A 7,204-nucleotide genomic window follows, 5' to 3' on the forward strand; every position below is an offset into this window, starting at 1 on the left:
TTGACCTTTGAAACCCCTATATTTGACTGTGAGGATGCTTTAAATTTTTTATTCCTAATGAGATACTTGTTTGGATGCAATTCAACGGGAAGGGACGAATACATGGATTATACATTGATGTAATTAGGAATTCATGAGTGGAGTATAAACCTCCTATTATTAGGAATTCACGAAGGGGGGGGGGGTTTCAAGCCTCCTATTATTAGGATTTTATTAGAGGGGAGTATAAACCTCTTATTATTAGGCATTCATGAGGGGAGTATAAACCTCTTATAATTAAGAATTCATGAGGAGAGTATAAACCTCTTATTATTAGGAATTCATGAGGGGAGTATAAACCTCTTATTATTAAGAATTCATGAGGGGAGTATAAACCTCATATTAATAGGAATTCATGAGGGGAGTATAAACCTCCTATCATTAAGAATTCATGAGGGGAGTATAAACCTCCTATTATTAGGAATTCATGAGGGGAGTATAAACCTCATATTAATAGGAATTCATTAGGGGAGTATAAACCTCATATTATTAGGAATTCATGTGGGGAGTATAAACCTCATATTATTAAGAATTTATGTGGGGAGTATAAACCTCATATTATTAGGAATTCATGAGGGGAGTATAAACCTCATATTATTAGGAATTCATGAGGGGAGTATAAACCTCATATTATTAGGAATTCATGAGGGGAGTATAAACCTCATATTATTAAGAATTTATGTGGGGAGTATAAACCTCATTTTGTTAGGAATTCATGAGGGGAGTATAAACCTCTTATTATTAAGAATTCATGAGGGGAGTATAAACCTCATATTAATAGGAATTCATGAGGGTGATATAAACCTCATATTATTAAGAATTCATGAGGGGGGGGAAGTATAAACCCCCTATATTTAAGAATTCATGAGGGGGGGGGATTACACGTATTCATGTTTTATCAATGAAGAATGCAGAATTATGTTTGCCTTGAATATATTAGTTTTCTCTCCTTATCTCTGGATATTATTGTCCCAAGTTTAATTATGTCAGAAAAAAGGATAAAAACAGATTTGTGCAAACAAAAACAATTTCTAATTAATAACGAACAAACTAAACATTTTTGTTGTCTCCAAACAGATTTAGAATTTTTAAAGTTAAGGACGAAGTCAAGGTGCATGGATTCAAGTGCAAACAAAGAAGGTGTTACAACGTTATATTAAAAACTATCTGTAAGATTAATTTCAAATGACCTTTAATGCAAAGATGGCAATGCCCAACGCACAACAATACCCTTGAAACCTTAAAAATAATTTTGTTATAGATATTGTCGTTTTTCTAGGTTTAAAAGTGTTTAATTCTGTTCATGTTCATGCTTTCATGTCTGCAGACAGTATAAATTCGCAAGTCATTTTTGAAGAGACACCACAATTCAATTCAAATTAAATTATAAACATTAATATCTAATTCATACTTGATCAGACAAAGCTTTTAAGGGTACCGTTGTAAATCCGGCATTGCCATATTTGCATGAAGGATCACTTGAAATTACGCGAACAGTCCCTTTAAATTTCTTAAATTTCACCATAATTTCCCTAGATAGATGTATCTAGGATTATATCCCTTAAAATCCAAGGTTTCTTCCTTCATTTCCTGTTTTCCGTTAACACTTTTTAATTGGAATTCATTAAAAAGCTTGAATCTTGTTGTGTTGTAGTTTTCACTTATCCTTTGATTAAAAATTGGAAAAGAAATTGAGTCTTTGCCACATTTTTAAATCCCAATATCTTTGCAGCCTAATGGTGTAAACCTTTGTTATTTTAAACTTAGATTATCTAATCTAACAGAATTCATTGTGTGGAAAGATAAGATGACAAAATCAGAGTTTGTGGCAAAGACTCAATATCTTTCAAAATAAAGGTTCGCTCTATAAAGTAAACAAAGTTGAATTATTAAATCTGAAGGTTCTTCTTCTGCTTCTCCGGGTTAAAGGTTAAACTGTATTATTCCTGTGATAAAGTGTATATATGGAGTTAAACTAACCTCGCATGAATTATTATCACCAACATTCCTGGAATTCCGCACATTTTACTAAAAATAAATAAAACATTTGGCAAATTTTGTACTCTTTGCAGTTTGTTAGTTTGTTCGTCTGTTTTATATTAGCGGTAAGCTTTTAGTAACAATGTTAATTGTTCATAATTATTTTTATAGATCTCATAAAAACAAGATATTTGTTGTTTTAGCGCGGATTTCTTTAGACTCCTTTTTTAAGTACCAATCTCCATTTTACGTTTCAATTCACTGCAATTAATTAAGAATAAAAGGAATTTTGAAGAAATTTAAAAAAGGGAATTGAGAAAACAAAATTATACTAATTCCAGAATATTCACGTCAAAATTAACATTGAAATGTTACATAGTTTTAAATCATAACTACTATTTTGGGAGAACTATTGAGACGAAACAAATATTTTTAATTTACTTATACTTGTCTGGTGCAATCGAAGCCATAGAGGAGCTACGAGGTCACAAAAGTTAACTGAACCCTATTGAAAAAAAATCTCAATTTTGAATTCTTTTATTTTTCTACATTTTTATTCTGTGCACAGTCCTTTTAGATAATTGCATCCATGCAGGAGAACAGGAGTAATTGTTACTGGAGGCTAGCATTGCAACTTTATACACCGTGTAATATTAATGCTATTTAGGACAGGATAGGACAGGATAGGACAGGATAGGGGATAGGACAGGATAGGACAGGATAGGACAGGATAGGACAGGATAGGACAGGATAGGACAGGATAGGACAGGATAGGTCAGGATAGGACAGGATAGGACAGGATAGGACAGGATAGGACAGGATAGGACAGGATAGGACAGGATAAGACAGGATAGGACAGGATAGGACAGGATAGGACAGGATAGGACAGGATAGCACAGGATAGCACAAGACTGAGCAAAGTAAAGAAAATATCAGTTGTCAAAACTAAATTATATGATAAGAGCATAGTTTAAAATTAACTCACTTTGAAGCGTCGTTAATGTATGAAATATTACATAATTTGATTTCTAACCCTGACTTTGCGGTGAGTTTACAACGGGATGAATGTGAAACATGATATATCTGATAGCAATTCAAACATTTTTCGCAACGTAGTAATGTCTGCCAAGTTTTAAAAATAGCTAAAAAGAAAATTTTGTGTAAATTTTGTTGTGAAATAAATTCTGTGTGTGCAGTGAAAAAAAATTTCTTGTCACTTTCACGATTGGTCTATTTTTGTCTAATGTAGATGGGGGGGGGATGTTCCTAAGGTTTCGACGAAATTACCATATTTTTTAGCAAAATTTGCGTCATTTTCGTAAAAATAATTTTTTTTGCGAACTTTTGCGCATAAAGCACAACAAGTTTTACGCGTTTTTGTGCAATTTTTTTTTGCGTAATTTGCGCAAAACGTAAATTTTTACGCAAAATAAATTATTGCAAAATGACCAAAATTGACAGTTTCAGCACAGAATCAAACCTGAAACAACTGAAGCTTTATTCAAAAATTTATATAGAAAAAAATTCTACTCAATTGGTTACTTTTAGTTACAATATCTTTAAATCGAATTGCAAAATTTAATAAAACAGAAATTTGAAATTTGAAAATTGAAAATTGCTGCATAGTTTTTAATTTTATAGATGTCTAAATGTGTTGTTAAACTTTCCTACTTCAAATATGACTACTTCTAGTCGAATGCATATGATTGAAATATAAAAGGTCTAAGGCCTACTGAGATAAAGACAACACTGACACTTAGTCATAAAATTTTTACTCATACCACCTCGAAATTGGATACATTTTGTATACATACAACATAAATGTCGCAACACCTTGGCCTTTGGTTTTACCAACTTACTGATACTTATTTTTTGTAGGCCTTGATATATACATTTTAAAAATGCTACCCGTCTATTTCTATCTTGGCAAAATATTGCTCGACTTTTGTTTGAGATCGTGCACATCTTGATTTGCAGTGTGCCATGCATCAGGTTGCAAAATAGAGTTTTAGGCAAGTTATCATTTCCCTTTTAAGCATGACAATTATAGGTAAAAAGTGGAATCTCATAGATAACTAATCTATACAGTTTACACCTTTATTCAACCTTTTACTGAAAATTTGTTCCGTAAAATTGCAAAATACAATAAAGCAAAAGCGGAAAAGAGCATTTTGCGCGAAATGAAGTTTACGAATGATTGCGCAAAGTGCTATTTTTAGCGCAAAACTGTAGCGAAACAAAAGCAAAAATTTGCGCTTTCTTTCGCATAAATGTTGCAAATGGAAACCCCCCCTATGATTTTGGCCATACAGTTAAGATATGAGAGTGTAATACATGTCCCTTGTCCAACTTTTCCAGGCCAACTCATTAAAAACATTATTCCTCTAAAAAGCCAGGGTGCAAGGGAGGCTTTAAAAAAAGTTCAAAAGTTCGTCAGAAAAATGTTATTCAGATTTTTTTAAGAAAAGTTTGTCTCTGGAATTTTTTGTTTTAAAAAGTCATTTTTTTATTGATTTCATCTCAAAAATTACACAGGGAGTTAAATATGTACTGTTTATTGTTTCTCGTTGCTTAGGCAGAAACATGATTATATGTTTATATTTGACCTTTGAAACCCCTATGTTAACAGTTTTTTAAAGAAAAAAATATTACAAAAATTATTCTTTCATGTCAAATTGAAATGACTAAAACAAAATGTAATATTTGGATATCTTTACATTTTTTCCTGTGTTCAAACAGAGACATGGTTTCCAAAGTTTCTTTTTTTCGCAAAAAAAGTTCTTATTTAAAGTTGTTTTTAATTTCCTTAAAAACTTTGATCAATATGAACGGTTTCAATTTTTATTTTGGAAACAATGATAAATTGAATATTGTTTGTTTTGAGAAATTCTTTAAAATTTTTGTAAAATACTTAATTTAATTCTTATGCGTCACACACTTCAATGTTAAAAAAACCAGCTGATTATGAAAAACATTAAACAGCTGACCACTCTAGTCAAGAATGACGCGACATTTTGTGAATTTGAAGGGTCTTCAGTTTGCATTACCATGAAAAATTAGAAATATTCTGTGGATGACTAATTTTACGCAGAAATAATACATGAAATTCCAATAATTGCTTTCAAATTTACAATAAATGTTTGAGTATTCGTAAACTTTTTTTGCTTTATGATAAAATATTAATTCTTAAATATTTATGTTCATTTCTTTACATTCACAGAGTCAAAAAATTGTATTGGCAATCTTTTTTTTCTCTCCAAAATTCTTTAATTGCATTGACAGATTACCTATTCTATAAAGTAGTAATCTCTGTCTGTGTGTTTGTTTGTACGTCCGATGACAACTCAGGAACCCCTGGACCGTATTGCCTCAAATTTCAATTGAGGAACGCTGTAAAAGTTTTTAGTTGAAAAGGTTTACTTTGTTTTCAGACAAAGCTGAGTTACCAAGAAATTTGTTATAGGGATATTTTTGATTCATGGTCAGACAAAAGTAAATACTCCATTTCATAATTAATTTATGCAGAAATTTAGATTTGTGAAATGAACTTGGATTAAGTCACCAGTGGCTGAATTTAAAGAATTTGAGCGGCGGTTTAAATTTAAGCCGCGGTTTAAATATGGTTGGTTCCACTTAAAATTGCATCAAATGTTTCAAGATTTAAGCGGGCGCTTAATTTAAACCGGGTTCTGGTGGATTTAAACCGCGGCTCAAATTCTTTAAATTCCATCTCAGGGAGGATAAAAAGGCCGAAACCGACTCTGAGCGCTCAATGCATAGATTTCAAACTCAAAAGTTGTTACCTCAGAAAATGAGACCGACAGGAAAACGAAATTCCGCAAAAGTCCAAATGTTCAACAAAAATTGGTTTCCCGAAAATCCACTTGGATGTGCTTTGCAGAATCAAACTAGGATAAACGATTTTACAGTGGTTCCTAAACAATCAGTAAGTTGCCTTAATTGAAAAAAAGTGAAAAGAATGGAAAAATAAACAAATATACTGCTTCAATTTTACAATTGTATGAAGAAGTTAAAGGTAAAAACTTTACTCTTGTTAATCCCTGGATCTATCCGTATCTACAGGGTGTCCCAATAAACAACTTGTTTACAGGGTGACCCAATAAACAACTTGTTTACAGGGTGTCCCAATAAACAACTTGTTTACAGGGTGTCCCAATAAACAACTTGTTTACAGGGTGTCCAAATAAACAACTTGTTTACAGGGTGTCCCAATAAACAACTTGTTTACAGGGTGTCCCAATAAACAACTTGTGTACAAGGTGTGCACCTTTTACGAGCTTTTTAAAATGTGGTCTTTGGGTCTTTAAAATTGACGGAGATATTTCAGATTACATGTTTTAAATGTAATATTGAGGGAGATATTTCAGATTACATGTTTGAAATATAATATTGACGGAGATATTTCAGATTAAATGTTTTAGATATAATACTAAATTGAATTTACGAAAAAACAAAAACGATACAGAAGTCGTCACTTAATTCCCACTTAATTCCCACTTTTATATTGAATTATCGCATAAAGAATAACTTAATTCCTTTTGTAAATCCCGTGCTTTGAAATAAACGGAGCTAACTAAAATTGAAGGATCAAGAACTTAATCCTCCAATTTTAAAGGGTGCCACATTGGATGTCGAAATCAAGTTGTAGATTTTACCGATCCCATACCAAAATGTTAACCTCAGAATAAGTAAGTTTAGCGTATCAGGTCATACACGGCAGAGATTGTGAGAATTGCTTTAAATCATTGAATACATAAATGTATTATTTCTAAATTCTAACTTTTAATATGCAAAATTCTTAATAAGTAATCTTTTTAAACAGTTAATATTTCTACAACGGAAACAATGCTACTACTGCGATTAGACTTTAAAAGACTTAATAAGACTATTCGTAGATACTTGAATATTTTATAGGAAAGTGATTAAAATGTGTAGAGTTAAAAAGATGAAAGAATAATTATCAAGGATGTTTACAGGTTAGATGAGTTTGAAGGGGGGGATTAAATTTATTAAATAAAGGGTAAATGCATTGTGTTTAGGCCTTATCAGAGAAAAGTTAAACAATCTTAGTTTTTTGTATTGGCCTTGTGTAAACCTTAGAGGAATATGTTAAATTATGGACAAATATCAGAATTATGTTTGAATAAAAAAGGTTTTATTTTTT

General features: G+C 31.5%; 1 long non-coding RNA gene across 2 annotated transcripts in view; it reads right to left on the minus strand.

Annotated features, from left to right (window-relative positions):
* Positions 1-2,753, minus strand: part of LOC111717186 (uncharacterized) — a 3,388-nt gene extending 635 nt beyond the window's left edge. Inside the window, exons 1-2 of one of the 2 annotated variants that reach the window (XR_002768705.1) lie at positions 2,467-2,753; positions 2,020-2,067 (exon numbers count right to left, since the gene is read on the minus strand). This is a non-coding gene — a long non-coding RNA (uncharacterized LOC111717186). Of the gene's footprint in view, positions 1-2,019; positions 2,068-2,460 lie in introns of both variants that reach the window. The other variant, XR_002768704.1, reaches the window with a different exon arrangement.
* Positions 2,754-7,204: the final 4,451 nt, after the last annotated feature.

Source organism: Eurytemora carolleeae, unplaced genomic scaffold (assembly GCF_000591075.1).
Source record: "Eurytemora carolleeae unplaced genomic scaffold, Eaff_2.0 scaffold2416, whole genome shotgun sequence".
Classification (NCBI taxonomy): domain Eukaryota; kingdom Metazoa; phylum Arthropoda; class Copepoda; order Calanoida; family Temoridae; genus Eurytemora; species Eurytemora carolleeae.